The sequence below is a fragment of the Odocoileus virginianus genome, chromosome X (genome assembly GCF_023699985.2).
Source record: "Odocoileus virginianus isolate 20LAN1187 ecotype Illinois chromosome X, Ovbor_1.2, whole genome shotgun sequence".
Lineage (NCBI taxonomy): Eukaryota > Metazoa > Chordata > Mammalia > Artiodactyla > Cervidae > Odocoileus > Odocoileus virginianus.
Genome location: NC_069708.1, coordinates 4671668 through 4686302, shown reverse-complemented (window position 1 = coordinate 4686302; position 14635 = coordinate 4671668). Strand labels below are relative to the sequence as shown.

General features: G+C 36.0%; 1 protein-coding gene across 1 annotated transcript in view; it reads right to left on the bottom strand.

Moving 5' to 3' along the window:
• Positions 1-14635, bottom strand: part of IL1RAPL1 (interleukin 1 receptor accessory protein like 1) — a 1388178-nt gene that overhangs the window by 550929 nt on the left and 822614 nt on the right. The window lies entirely within an intron of this gene.

Sequence of the window (14635 nt, the reverse complement as noted above, 5' to 3'; positions counted from 1 at the left end):
CATAACATAATTTTGTGAATATCAAACCACATTTTATAATCTCCAAGACATCATCATGTTTAGACACGTGCACCCCAATGTTCATCGCAGCACTGTTTATAATAGCCAGGACATGGAAGCAACCTAGATGCCCATCAGCAGACGAATGGATAAGGAAACTGTGGTATATATATACCATGGAATATTACTCAGCCATTAAAAAGAATTCATTTGAATCAGTTCTAATGAGAAGGATGAAACTGGAGCCCATTATACAGAGTGAAGTAAGCCAGAAAGACAAAGACCATTACAACATACTAACACATATATATGGAATTTAGAAAGATGGTAATGATAACCCTATATGCAAAACAGAAAAAGAGACACAGATGTACAGAACAGACTTTTGGACTCTGTGGGAGAAGGCGAGGGTGGGATGTTCAGAGAGAACAGCATTGAAACAAGTATACTATCAAGGGTAAAACAGATCACCAGCCCAGGTTGGATGCATGAGGCAAGTGCTCAGGGCTGGTGCACTGGGAAGACCCAGGAGAATGGGGAGGGAGGCGGGAGGGGGGATTGGGATGGGGAATACATGTAAATCCATGGCTGATTCATGGCAATGTATGGCAAAAACCACTACAATATGTAAAGTAATTAGCTTCCAACTAATAAAAATAAATGGGAAAAAAAGAAGTAATGAGCATCTGTTGTTTATATTCTCTAGAATATTTTTCACCATCTCTTGGTACCTCAAATTTCCTTTGGATTACTACTCCCTTCCTCCTCTCAGTCCATTTGGTTGGGGTAAGGCCCATGACCCAAAGCACCTTAAACAATATCTAATAAATTTGAAAATACACATACTGTGAATAAACAAATCTAATCCTAGGTAAAAATCTTCCAGAAATTCCTACTTGTATGTACAAGGAAAAATGTGTGTTTTATGTGTATGTGTGGGTTTGTATGTGTGCTTGCAAGATGGTTAATGGTAATATTACACACATTAGCAAAAAATCAAAACAATCAAAATGGTCTAAAAACAAACTGTGAGATATCCCCATAATAGAATACTATAGGATAAAAGTAATAAATAAACTGCTGATAAGTGGAGTAACATAAATGAATTTTTAAAGCAAATACCAGAGCTGAAAAAGCCAAACAGAATAGAATACACAACGTGTGGTATACACTGTACATAATAGATACAACAGAATACACAATGTGTGGGTTCAAACTTATAAGTTTTAAAAACAGGCAAAAATACTAGTTATATTGTTTAGTTATTGTGTATACACTATCAGTGAGCATAACGTAAAAAGAAAGACAAGAAAGCAAATAACATAAAACTCATGATAGTATTAACATAATCAGTAGCAGAGAAGAAGGAATTTATATTCAAAAGGGTAGGCAGAGAACTTCTGTGATGCCTGTAATGTTCAATTTCTTCACCTCGGTGGGTTCATTTTATAATATGCTAAGTAACTACATATTTATATTTTATGTACTTTGTTTTATATTTGACTATCAAGTGAAAAGAAACAAGTGAAGAAATATGGGCTGGGTCATGAATTTCTTGCTGTTGTTTAGTCACTGTCAGGTCTGACTCTTTTGAAACCCCCTGGAATATAGACCACCGGACTCCTCTGTCCATGGAATTTCTCAGGCAAGAATACTCAAGGTCTCTTGAGGCCTAGGCTGAGAACTGACATGTTGTGAGTTCTGTTGCAATACATTGGCCAAAGTAAGTCACAAGGCCAGTACAGATTCAAGGGGAAGAGGAATGGACTCTGCCTCTTTGCGTGTGTGCCAAGTCGCTTCAGTCATGTCCAACTCTTTGTGACCCCATGGACTGTAGCCTGCCAGGCTCCTCTGTCCATGGATTTCCCAGGCAAGAATACTGGAGTGGGTTGCCATTTCCTCCTCCAGGGGATCTTCCTGATCCAGGGATCGAACCTGTATCTCCTGTACTGGCAGATTCTTTACCAGTGAGTAACCAGGGAAGCCCCTGGTTGTCTTAGTAGTATTAAAAGAAAAACAAAAGACAAAAACAAAACTGTACCTAAAAAGAGGTGGATAAAACATTAATGGGGAAAGAAAAGAGTGTAACAGAATACTACACAGCTTTATATAGGACTGTTTGCATAGAATACTTTGAACAATGATTTCAATCAAAACAGTGATATCTTCTGATAAAAATCTCTTCACACATGTCCAGAAAGAGAAGTTGATCTGGTAGAATAAAGAATCTAGAATAGAAAAAAGTACTTGATAAACTGGAAAACATGTTTAAAACAAACATCACGCAATCTTTTTTTTTCCCCTTTTTTAATTTTTAAATTTTTTTTATTTTTGCTTTATTTTTTTAAATTTATTTTTATTAGTTGGAGGCTAATTACTTCACAACATTTCAGTGGGTTTTGTCATACATTGACATGAATCAGCCATGGAGTTACATAAAAATGAACATCACGCAATCTTAATAGGAAAATTCGGTTCTATATTTGTACCTGTAAGTTCAACCGTAGGTAAGCACTTAACAATTAATATATGGAATATGATGTCATTTGACATAACATTCACTACAAAGCAATAATATAATGTAGGTAATAAAAAAGGTTGATGTAATAATCCCATAGTGTTAGCAAAAGTGGAGTATGGGATCTAGATTGAGGGAGTTACACCTCCATTATTTGTTATGCTTTTGGGGTGACAAGGTATCATTTTGCTCAATTGTAAACACAATTTAAAAGCAACTGATTTAACGTGGAATATGTCCAAGATACTTGATAGATATATTTAAGAATGTACATCTGTTTAGTGACTACTATGGGGCAGACATGCTAGATTTTCACCCCAAAATGGCAATAACATTCCTACTCTTGGTTTCAGCTTCCTTGAGTAAATGGTTTAGAACTCATCATCCCCATTGCTACAAGAAAAACCTGAAAACCAAAAGCTTTTCTTAGACCTCTAAGAGAACTGACTGATGTTTCAGGGCAAACCACCACTCCAGAATTTGGAAACATGGTTAAATCCAGAGAGTCACAGCTAGGATCTGCTTATTTGGAGAAGACGTTGGAGTGAGAAACTCTGTCAGTAACCAACAGAAGCAAACTTAGATACGACACAGATACTGACATTATCCAACAGGGAATTTAAAATATTTATGTTTAATATCTTAAGTGTTCTAATGGAAAAAAGATAATGTGCAAAAACAGATGGATAATTTAAGCACAGAAATTGCAATTCTCAGCAGGAATCTAAAGGGCAAGCTAGGAATTAAATCACCATAACAGAAATGAAGGCTGTCTTTGATGGGCCCATGAGTATACTGGACACAGTCAAGGAAAGAGTGAGTTATCCTGAAGACAGAATAGAAATTTCATAAACCAAATTGCAAAAAGAACAAAGAATGAAAAAAATGAAACAAAACATACAAGAACTGTGGGATAATTTCAAAAGGCAGGAGAAGGAAAACGTATAGGAAGAAGAAAGAAAAAATAGACTAAAAGAAATATCTGAAATAATAATGTCCAAGGACTTTCCAAAATTAATGACAGACACAAAATAAAAGACCCTTGAAGCTCAGAAAACACCAAGTAGGATAAATAACAAAATCACAACATCTAGATATATTCAAACTGCAGAAAAACCACAAATAGAAAATCTTGAAAAAACACAGGAAAAATGATATATCTATAGAGGAACAAGGGTAAGAATCAGAGTGAAGCTCTTGTCAAAAAACATACAAGAAAGAAGAGAGTGGAGTGAAACATTTAAACTGGTAAAAACTAAAGGCATTCTTGAACAAACAAAAACAGGGAATTTATCACCACCAGAAATGCACTGCTGCTGCTGCTAAGTCATGTCAGTTGTGTCCAACTCTGTGCGACCCCATAGACAGCAGCCCACCAGGCTCCCCCGGCCCTGGGATTCTCCAGGCAAGAACACTGGAGTGGGTTGCCATTTCCTTCTCCAGAGCATGAAAGTGAAAAGTGAAAGTGAAGTCGCTCAGTTGTGTCCGACTCTTAGCGACCCCATGGACTGCAGCCTACCAGGCTCCTCTGTCCATGGGATTTTCCAGGCAAGAGTACTGGAGTGGGGTGCCATTGCCTTGTACAGAAATTCACTGCAAGAAATGTCAATATAAGTGATTCAGAAACATGGATCAGAAACATGGATCAACATAAAGAAGATAAGAGTGTTAGAGAAGAAGCAAATGAGGGTAAAATAAAATCTTTTATTTATCTTATTATAAACTGATCTTAAAGACAACTACTTGCCTAAAACAGTAATATTTATTGGATGATTCTGTGCTTCCACTGCAGGGGATATGGGGTTGATCCCTTGTTGGGGAACTAGGATCTCACACACCGTGTCTGAAAATAAATAAATACAATCTAAAATTTTTTTTAATGTAAAAATTAAAGAAAACAATTTATTGGATGATTACAACATATAGTTAAGTGAAATGAATAACAGCAATGTCATAAGGGATGAGAGGGAAGAACTGAGATTAGTTTTTAAAAAGTAGTGAAACATCCAGGGCAAACACTAATTTTTTTTAAAAAGAAGTAAAATTTATAATAAGAAAGGAGAGGCAAAGTGGAACTATACAACCAGAGAAAGCAGAAGATAGGAAAACAAAGAATAAGTTCAATCAAATGAAAACATTAACAGAAATACTAGTCTAACAATTCAGTAATCGCGTTTTTAAACTTAAAAAATGTTTATTATTACTTTTTGCTGCACTGCACAGCTTGCAGGATCTTAGATTCCTGACCAGGGATAGAATCTGACCCACTGCAGTGGAAGTACAGAGTCCTAAGCACTGGACCACCAGGGAAGGCCCTCAATAATCACTATAATTGGTCTAACTACATCAGTTAAAACATAATTAAAGTCAAAGCGGATAAAAAATTAAGATCCAACCATTTTGAAGAAAAGATACTCACTTTAAAAATTTTTTTAAAAAGTTAAAAGTGAAGGGATGAAGAAAGATATACCATGCTAATACTAATCAAAAGAAAGCTAGGTATATTGATTTCAGACAAAGCTGACTTCAGAACAAGGAAAATATGAATAAAGAGGGACATTACATAATGACAGATCAATTCTCTAAGAAGACATAATAACCCTAAACACCTAAGCACCTAACAACACCCAAGCATAATAACCCTAAGCACCTAACAACAGGAGCATCAAAGTTATGAGGCAAAAACTTACAGAATTGAAAGGATAAATGGAAAAATTGACTACTATTTTTGGAGATTTCAATACTTTACTTTCACTAATTGAAATATCCAGCAAGCAGAAAATCAGTAAGGACACAGTTAATTTGAGCAACACAGCAAGTAAACTTGATTTAATTGACATTTGTAGAATTCTCCATCTAATAACAGTAAAATATATATTTCTCTCAGGTTCTCATTCACCATGTCTCTCAGGACATTCACCATGAAAGATCACATTCTGCGTCATTAAAAGTACTTTAGCAGTTCTTAAGGAGAAGGCAAGGGCACCCCACTCCAGTCCTCTTGCCTGGAAAATCCCATGGATGGAGGAGCCTGTAGGCTGCAGTCCATGGGGTCGCTAAGAGTCAGACATGACTGAGCGACTTCACTTTCACTTTTCACTTTCATGTTCTGGAAAAGGAAATGGCAACCCACTCCAGTGTTCTTGCCTGGAGAATCCCAGGGACGGGGGAGCCTGGTGGGCTGCCGTCTATGGGGTCATACTGAGTTGGACGCGACTGAAGTGACTTAGCAGCAGCAGCAGCAATTCTTGAAAAATAGAAATCACACAAAGTGTGTACTCAGATCACTCTGAAAATAAACTAGAAATCAATAAAAGAAAGCAGCTGGGAAAATCACCAAATGTCTAGAAATTAACACATTTCTAACACATTGGTTAAAGAATACTTTGCAAGAGAAACTTTAAATATACATGTATACCTATGGCTGATTCATGTTGAAAGAAAGTGAAAGTGAACTCATTTATCTGTATCCGACTCTTTGCAATCCCATGAACTGTAGCCTACCAGGCTCCTCCGTCCATGGGATTTTCCAGGCAAGAGTACTGGAGTGGATTGCTATTTCCTTCTCCAGATTCATGTTGAGGCTGACTCATTTAATTCTGTAAAGCAATTAATCTTCAATTAAAAAGTAAATTAAGTAAAAAATGCTTGAACTATATAAAAACATAACTTACCAAATTTGTGGGACGCAGCAAAAGCAATGTTTAGAAGAAATTTATAGAATTAAGTCTACATCTTAGGGGAAAAAAAAAGAACTTTAAAATAAAATCCTTAAATCTCTGCTCTGTGAAAGTTATTGTTAAGAAAAATCAAAAGAAAAGCTACAGGATGGGAGAAAATACTTAGAAAACACACATCTGATAAAAGAGCTACAAGAATTCATAAATTTTTTAATAATACTAAGAATTCAAAAGTATACAAAGAATTCTTAAACCTGAGCAATGGAAGAACAAACATTCTACTTGAAAAGGGAGCTATATATCTGAACAGACATAAGATCAAAGAAGATACACAAACCACTAATAGCATATAAAAAGATGATCAAAATCATTTATAATTAGGGAATTGGCAATTAAAACACAGTGAGATACCACTACAGAACTACTGGAGTGCTAAAATCCAAGCAATAAAATTGGTAGATGGATGTAGGACACTAGAATTCTTTATTCGTTGTTGATGGAAATGCAAAATAGTATACCTACTTTAGAAGACAGTTTGGCAACTTCTCACAAAGCTGAATATAATCTTACCATATATTCTAGAGATTATATCCTGGGTATTTTTTAAACTAATTTGAAACTCCCATCAACAGAAAAACCTCCACAATAATGTATATAGTAGCTTTATTCATAATGTTCAAAAACTGAAAGTCACCAAGATGCATCATTCAAAATATGAATGGAAAACTATGGTACAGCCACACAATGGAATATTACTCAGTGACAGAAAGAAATGAGCTATCATGAATGAACCTTAAAGACACTATGCTAAGGGAAATAAAACATACACAAAAAGACAAATACTGTATAATTCCACTTATTTGAGGTACCTAAAATGGTCTAATTTATGGTCACAGAAAATAGAGGGGTGGTTTCCAGGGACTGATGGGAGGAAGGAATGGAGTTACTGTTTAAAGGATACAGAGTTTCAGTTTGGAAAGATGAAAAAGTTCTAGAGGTTGATGGTGGCAATCACTGCACACAATGTTAATGCACTTTAATGCCAGTGAAATGTACACCTAAAAATAGCTAACTGGGTAAATTTTGTTAGTTACATTTTACAACTAAAACAAAAAAGATTCTTTGAGCCTAATATCAAGAAATATTCTTAACTAGCTGCCCTCATGACTCAGAAACTGGGCTTATATTCTGCTTGAATCATTAACTTTTTTCTCCCTTATGTTTCTATGTGTTCAGTCACTCAGTTGTGTCTGACTCTTTGCGACCCTATGGACTGTAGCCCACCAGGCTCCTCTGTCCATGGGATTCTCCAGGCAAGAATACTGGAGTGGGTTGCTGTTTCTTGCTTCTGGGGATCGAGACCCAGGGATCGAACCTGTCTCCTGCACAGAAATGCCTGTTAAGAAACCCCTGATTGCTTGCACCACAAACGCTTAACTTTGGGAGCTCATGTGAAAAACTGTGTCCTGAAATGACACACATCTCTTTAACTAAAATAACCTATTCTTAGGACTAAGAATCATTCATTGAGATATGAAGCCATCTACCAACTCAGCTTCTAGGTTGTAAAACTTAATGGGGAAGTCTCAAAGGTGGGAATAAAGGGGAGCAGAAAGTGCCACCTCAGAATATGCCCCTTTAGAGTAAAGACTATTTTGAGCATTTTTTTTTTTTTTTTTTTTTTTAGAAACTACAGAAACAAGAGAAGCTCTGAAAACAAAGCAAGAGTTACTCTATCGTAAGAGGAATTTACACTTACAAAGAAAATCTTCATTTAGGTCAGGGTGACTCCTCTACACCATGAAGAGATAAATGACTAAATCTTCAGCAACTCTTACCAATGGGGAAGGCATTTAGATTTAGACTCACCTGGTTCAATGTCCTTTTCCCGGTAAACCTCCCATAACTGGCCTTTCTCCCCTGCAAATTGAAAAACCTTTCTTTTGTCTTTAGCCAAAGATGATATTTAAGGGGGTGGCTTTGGCCATCTTGGCAAGGTAATAAGTTTCCCAGGTATCTTCCAGGTACATGTACATTTTAATAAACATGTCTGTTTTTCTCTTGTTAACCTGCCATTTATTATAGGGGGCCTCAGCCAAGAACTCTGAAGAGTAAACAGAGAATGATTCTTCCTCCCCTACAAACTTTAATGTTTGTAAAATTTTAAAGACATTATTTAGGAGAATGGAAGATCCAAGAATGGAATGAAGAATGTGATAAAATAATCTAATTCTATTATAAGCTCACTGAAGGGAATGGGAGGAAAAGGTGCTGACCTAAGTAACTTGGGAAATGAGTAGAGTCCATAAGACTAAAGTGAAAAGAAACTGTACATCGGCAATGCACTGGAAGCTATAAAGTTGTTCCTCACAGGAATACAAGTCAACCATTTTAATCCCATTACACACCTATATTGTAAGTAAACAAGTAAATAGATAGCAGTTGGTGGTAACCAGGTTTCTCACTATTGGACAGGGAGGTTACAGATAAGCCAAAAGAAGAGGCTAGAATGATCTCTATGGTAATGGATTAGCAACATTAAGTATGAACTCATATTTAGTTCAATATAGATATGGATGGTTACATATAGAAATATTTCTAGATATGTGTTTATGCCTGGGTTAGTACACACCTATGTCCTTGCTCTATCAATTGAGAGGTCTTAAAAGCAATGATACTCCTTTAGCAAAGAGTACTCCCACTGCCCAGATCTTCCAGTACCATTCTCCAAAAAAGAGAAAAAGGGCTCTTTGGAAGAAATTGTTGATTGCAGGACTGGGGCATGAAATACCCATGATGATCCTGGAGCATCTCATAGGATTTGAAAATAACGAAATACTCAAACACACACAAGTGCACAAATGTGTACACACACACACACAACTAAAAGAGCTCCAAAGGGCCAAAGTTGGAACAGTTTGAGCAACAATGGTGATGGTGAATACAAACCAAAGTATAAAAGAAACATCCATGCGTCCATACTGATATAGAAAATGATGGAATAAGTAGATAAATGTCAGAAAATAGATATATGCCTCATGAAGAATTTCAAATAATTGAAGTATATACTCTGACTTCAAAGAGGTAGGGGCATAACTCCTTACTCCTTAAATGTAGACTACAGATAGTTACTTCCTTCCAAAGGGTAGAGTAGTGAAAGCAGAGAAAAATGAGTAAATCTACAGTAGCAAAGTTTGATCAACAAGTGACTAACACTACCAAGTGATGAATGTCAACATCAACAAAGATGCCATGTTGATAGTATGATATGTTGTGATTTTACATTTGTAGTCTTCCAGGAATATAAAACTCAAATTTAAAAATAAAAAAATCAAACAAATCACAACTAAAGGGCATTCTATAAAATTAGTGCTCATTAAAATAATCAAGATTATAAAAACAAGGAAAGTCAGAAATAGTAACAGCTAAAAAGAACCTAAGGAGACAAAACAACTAAAAGCAATGTGCTATCTTAAATGGGATGCTGGGACAGATAAAGGACATTAGGTAAAAATTGAGGAAATCTGAAAAAATATAGACTTTGCTTAATAATCATACAGTGACATTAATTCATCAATTATAACATGTGTGCCATACTTATGTTAGATGTTAACAGGAGGGGAAAGCTGGGTGTGGGGTGTATGGGATCTCTCCCTGTTTTTTTATTTTTTCTGTAAATGTAAAACTATTCTAAAGTAAAACATTTAAGAAAAAAAGAGACATTGCCCTTGGCTCTGAAAAACATATTTTTGTGAAAATCGAGGCATGTCAACAAGTAGTTATAATGCAAAGTGGTAAGAGCTGCAATAGCGATTCTAAAAATGCTATGGAGTCATGAAGAACTATACACCTCAGAACAGAGGGAATGTTTTAGCTGTGCCTCAAAGAAAGAGTAGGAGTCAGCTCTGTGATAATGTGGAAGAAAAAGCTTTCCAGAGGAGCACTCCAGGAGTAAGGGTTCAGAAGGAGGATATCTGGAGAAGAGTGAAATAGTGTGGCTGAAGCATAGAGAAGAAGGTGGAGGCTACAGACGATGCTGAAACATATTACATTTAATTTTTCAAAAATGTTTAAAGTATACCAAAAGTGTCAAGTAGGTCTGTTGTTTCTTTCTCTGTGATCTGTTTTCCTAAACCACTACTTCAGTTAGTAGACTCATATACTTTCAATTAAAAAAAAGCTCCCATAAAAGCTTACAATATGACCTGTACAATGTGACTTTACTTATCCCCATGTTTCCTTTTCTTTTCACATATAGGACTCTTTTGTTTTATTTTAAAGAAACAGTCTAACACACTTCAAAATGCATGTTATCACCTAAGGCAGATCCACTAAAATTAAATGATACCATGCTTTGCACAAGATTTACATTAACTAAAATATGATCATGATGTATATAAAACCAAGATACAAAATAGTGATTAATTATCATGCAGAGAAATGCTCACCTTTGTTATTATATTGAGAGTTAAACTTGGGTTCTAAGAATTACTCTTCAATTTGGCCACAGGCAAAGTAAATGAGCTATAAAGTGAAAAGTGACAGTTGCTCAGTTGTGTCCGATTCCTTTCAACCCACAGACTGTAGCCCACCAGGCTCTTCTGTCCATGGAATTCTCCAGGCAAGAATACTGGAGTGGGTAGCCATGCCCTTCCTCAGGGGATCTTCCTGACCAGGGATCGAACCTGAGTCACCTGCATTGCAGGCAGATTCTTTACCACTGAGACACCAGGGAATCCTAAATGGGCTATAGAGTAATACTATTTGAAGTAATGTCATGCATAAGTATATCCTATCAATAGACTTCTTGTTAAACTCTAAAATGCATTTTAATACATATTATTTTGATTCTGGAATATGCAGTTCTAGGATTCAACCAAAATTTCATATATAATTTAGTTTTGCTTTATATTGTACTTTCCCAAATCAATGTCACACGTAGATCTACTTAAGTTAGAGGTAATGATAATAATCAGTTGGATGAAAATTTTCATTGAAACTTTAACTAACTTTCTTTTGGATATCAAGAGGTAATTATTCCTCCTTTTTCCATAAAGAAAAGGAGATATTTTTGGCAAAATGAATGCACAAAAATATAACAGCCCTGGTTAGCATTTAGGAGAAAACAATTATATTATTAATTGTACAAAATAGCCTCATTTATATCATTTTACTTGTTGGGACCCAGTTTCCAATCTCTAGGAGACTGTTCCCAATCTCCTCTTACTAGATACTGTTTCAGTAACCAAATGTTTCTAGAAAAGGGAAAGATGTGTTTACTGAAGATTAGTTCTACATCCCAAAGAATAAAGACTACAAGGTCATTCAATTCCCTTTTCAGAATAGATAGTTTTCATTATACTTTTACATTTCTTTGTCTCAGTACTTACTCCTTGAAAAGCTACTTCAGTATACATTAATAGCAAAAAAGAAAAAATAATATATTTAATATTTATTGTAAAGAAAATCCAAGTATAGATAGTTGTATTTTTCACTGTTCCATTAAACAGGGAGGTAAAGTGACAAAAGGGTAAATTTTAATTTTCTATACAAAAGCCTATTAACGTGACAAAACTGAAAACCAAGTGAGTGCAAATCATACATGTGTACATCATAGGTACATAATACATGATTAAATGTGTGGTTACTATTTAAACGTAACATGTATTGCTACTGTCAGTTATCTTCTCGGTCTAATATTTCTCAAAGGCATCACCAAAGAGTATCTGATTTAACTAAATTTCCTGTCAATCAAAATACTTACAGCCATCAAATGAATTTCATGATATCAAATTTTGTTTTTAAGTCAAACTAATCAAAATTTCAAGATTGAAAGATGGTTATTAAAAGATGAAAGTGACTGCCACAAAATACTTTTCATATACAGGGACTTTGATGCTGTTAAGAATAATACTGCACAGGAACCTCGAATGTTAGGTCCATGAATCAAGGTAAACTGAATGTGGTCAAACAGGAGATGGCAAACATGGACATCGAAATCTTAGGAATCGGTGAACTAAAATGGATGGGAATGGGCAAATTTAATTCAGATGACCATTATATCTACTACTGTGGGCAAGAATCCCTCAGAAAAAATGGAGTAGCCCTCATGGCCCACAAAAGAGTATGAAATGCAGTACTTGTGTGCAATCTCAAAAATGACAGAATGATCTCAATTCATTTCCATGGCAAACCATTCAACATCACAGTAATCCAAGTTTATGCTCCAACCACTAATGCTGAAGAAGCTGAAGTTGAACAGTTCGACTACAAGACTTTCTAAAACTACCACCAAAACAAGATATCTTTTCATCACAGGGGACTGGAATGCAAAAGTAGGACATCAAGAGATAGCTGGAATAACAGGCAAGTTTGGCCTTGGAGTACAAAATGAAGCAGGGCAAAGGTTAGCAGGGTTTTGTCAACAGAACACACTGGTCATAGCAAACACCCTCTTCCAACAACACAAGAGATAACTCTATACATGTACATCACCAGATGGTCAATGCTGAAATCAGATTGATTATAGTCTTTGGAGCCGAAGATGGAGAAGCTCTATACAGTCAGCAGAAACAAGACCTGGAGCCAACTATGGCTCAGATCATGAACTTCTTATTGCAAAATTCAGGCTTAAACTGAATAAAGTAGGGAAAACCACTAGGCTATTCACGTATGACCTAAATCAAATCCCTTATGATTATATAGTGGAGGTAATTAATAGATTCAAGGCATTAGATCTGGTAGACAGAATGTCTGAAAAACTATGGGTGGAGATTCATAACTGTACAGGAGGCAATGATCAAAACTATCCTAAAGAAAAAGAAATGCAAAAAGGCAAAGAGGTTGTCTGAGGAGCCTTTAAAAATAACTGAGAGAAGAGAGAAGCAAAAGATAAGGGAGAAAGGGAAAGATATACCCAAACAGAATGCAGAGAACCAGAGAATAGCAAGGGAAGAAAAGAAAGCATTCTTAAGTAAACAATGCAGAGAAACAGAGGAAAACAATAGAATGAGAGACTAAAGATCTCTTCAAGAAAATTAGAGATGTCAAGGGAATATTTCGTTTAAGGATGGACATGACAAAGGACAGAAATGACAAGGACCTAATAGAAGCAGAAGAGATTAAGAAGAGGTAGCAAGAAAACACAGAAGAACTGTACAAAAAAGGCCTTAATGACCCAGATAACCACGATGGTGTGTCACTGACCTAGAGCCAGACATCCTGGAGTGTGAGGTCAAGTGGACCTTAGGAAGCATTACTACAAACAAAGCTAGTGGAGGTGATGGAATTCCAGTTGAGCTATTTCAAATCCTAAAAGATGATGCAGTGAAAGTGCTGCACTCAATATGCCAGCAAATTTGGAAAACTCAACAGTGGCCACAGGACTGGAAAATGTCAGTTTTCATTTCAATTCCAAAGAAGGGCAATACCAAAGAATGTTCAAACTATTTCACATTTGCTCTCATTTCACATGCTAGTAAAGTAATGCTCAAAATCCTTCAAGCTAGGTTTCAGCAGTACGTGAACCAAGAACTTCCAGATGTACAGTTGGGTGCTGCAAAGGCACAAGAACCATACATCAAATTGCCAACATCCGTTGGATCACAGAGAAATCGAGGGGATTCCAGAAAAGCATTTACTTCTGCTTCGTTGACTATGCTAAAGCCTTTGACTGTGTGGATCACAACAAACTGGAAAATTCTTAAAGAGATGGGAATACTAAACCACTTACCTGCCTCCTGAGAAATCTGTATGCAGGTCAAAAAGCAACAGTTAGAACCAGACATGGAACAACAGAATGGTTCCAAATTGGGAAAGGAGTACGTCAAGGCTGTATATTGTCACCCTGCTTATTTAACTTATATGTAGAGTACATCATGAGAAATGCCGGGCTGGATGAATCAAAAGCTGGGATCAAGATTGCTGGGGGAAATACTGAGAGCCACAGATATGCAGATGACGCCACTCTAACAGGAGCAAGCAAAGAGGAACTAAAGAGCCTCTTGAAGACGAAAAAGGAGAGTGAAAAAGTTGGCTTAAAACTCAACATTCAAAAAACTAAGATCACGGCATCCGGTCCCATTACTTCAGGGCAAACAGAAGGGGAAAGACTGGAAGCAATGACAGATTTAATTTTCTTGGGCTTCAAAATCACTGTGGATGGTGATTGTTGCCATGAAATAAAAAAGACGCTTGCTCCTTGGAAGGAAAGCTATGCCAAACCTAGACAGCATATTAAAAAGCAGAGATATCACTTATTAAGAATTTCTCTTAATAAGATGAGAATAATGTCTTTAACTGATGGAAGCATTGATTTTTGATCCCCCCACTTTATCTGTTGGAGGCACTTTGAGAGAATAACATTAAATGAGGGATGAATACATTATTTAAGAATATATCATTTAAAATGACAAAAATTATGCATATTTGTATGTAA